Source organism: Trichechus manatus, unplaced genomic scaffold (genome assembly GCF_000243295.1).
Source record: "Trichechus manatus latirostris isolate Lorelei unplaced genomic scaffold, TriManLat1.0 scaffold00041, whole genome shotgun sequence".
Classification (NCBI taxonomy): domain Eukaryota; kingdom Metazoa; phylum Chordata; class Mammalia; order Sirenia; family Trichechidae; genus Trichechus; species Trichechus manatus.
Window position 1 is genome coordinate 6,689,950 of NW_004443977.1, and position 1,733 is coordinate 6,691,682.

Genomic DNA, 1,733 nt, shown 5'->3' on the forward strand with positions numbered 1-1,733 from the left:
CCATGCAGAGACACCAATAACTCCCTTAACCAGTAGTAAATCTGGCAAAAATAGACTCCAAGGAAGAAAAAATGGATGGTTTGACATAAAAGGGAAGCTATGTATTTAGGTTCCTCACGTGACAGTCAGAACCTGAAGGCCCTAAGGCCTCCCTGGGAAGGTGTTTCACTGCTACACCTTGGTTGTTATTATCAAAACACAGACCTCTCACTGCCCTGCCATTAGGCTTGAGCTTCCACCTGAGGTCTTCCTTCTCAGTTCTGACCATCCAGCCTATGTAGGACTTGGAGGACCAGAAGCCTTCCTACCTCCTTAGCTAGGACCAGCTCTTCCTGAAGGCTTGGACGTTGTTTTCCTACATCATCCGCTACACTGGCCAAGGTCTGGAACACATGAGAGCCTCTCCCAGAAGAGACTACCCAGTATGCCTGGCTCCACATAACTATGCTTCACAAGGTTGATGGGATACCCTAGTCCTTACCCCTCTGGACTTAGAAAAAAGAATCTTCAGCCTCATCCCACCTCAGTAACGGGATGCACCCAAGGAAGTTATCATCTCTCCCTGCTTTTCTTCGGGGCCCTGATGTTGTTCCCCTCTCCTGTTGCAAAAGAGATTTTCTCATTCCTGACACCCAGGATGGCAACTGTACTACCAGGTAAATAGCTTCAGGGAGTGTCTGCTTCATGATTTCCCAAATCCCTCTCTTTCAGAATTTTCATTTTTAGACCTTTTAAGCTTGCATATCACAGCAAACCACAATAAGAAAACCAAATGGAAATGCTTTTCAAAGCAAAATAAATGGGGCTATTAAAATAAGATAAATGAGGCTATATTCAGCTGCAAAACTTGGCTTCAGAGATGTTGCCATCGCCACCTTAGCACTACCTATCAACACTGAAGCGCAAATCCAGCTTTAATTATTATATAAACATGGCTACACTCAAGCAGCTTGGGTCAGAGTCTCCTCTGCCTGTTGACAATGTGAAAGGATGACAAATCACTGTAAAACTATACTAAGATTTCTATAGGGATTTGGGACTGATTAACAACTGCATTTTCAATTTACTGTGAGCCAGTTTTTGAAAAGAGTAAAACTGTGTCTTTAGAAAAGAGGTACTTTTTAAAGCACTGAATGGACAAGGGTAGTTTTTGAAGACTCACCTCCCCCAGGACTCACAGTGTCTGAACAAGTGATCAGTCTCTGCAACTACCATTTGCTCAGTCATCGTTTCTGAGAGTTTGGTGGCAAGGGAGGTATTGCCAGATGAATAAAGCAAAGTTCTATTACCTAATAGCTTGAGTTATTAGTCTTGGTGATGAACTGCTCACAGTAGGTGTTGTCTAGACTTACCTATCAATTACTGACATCAGAGAATGATGTAACGGGCCTCAACCCCAACTATAGGTTCAACCTCTGCTACTAATGGGACGTCTTGGTCAGGTCACTGAGAGGTTTTGTCTATTCATCAATAAGATGCAGAAAACAATGCTCCCCACTTTCTTACTCTAAGCATACAATGCACAGTTGATAATGCACATATCCAGATCACTACCTGAAATGATTTGGGCACAAACACGTTCCTTTGTCCTTATTTCCACACTATCTTACAACATCAAAAGTCTGACAGCCACTGTTGCTGTGCACCATCGAGTTGATTCCGACTCATAGCAACCCTATAGGACAATGTAGAACTGCCCTATAGGGTTCCCTAGGCTGAAATCTTTACGAGAG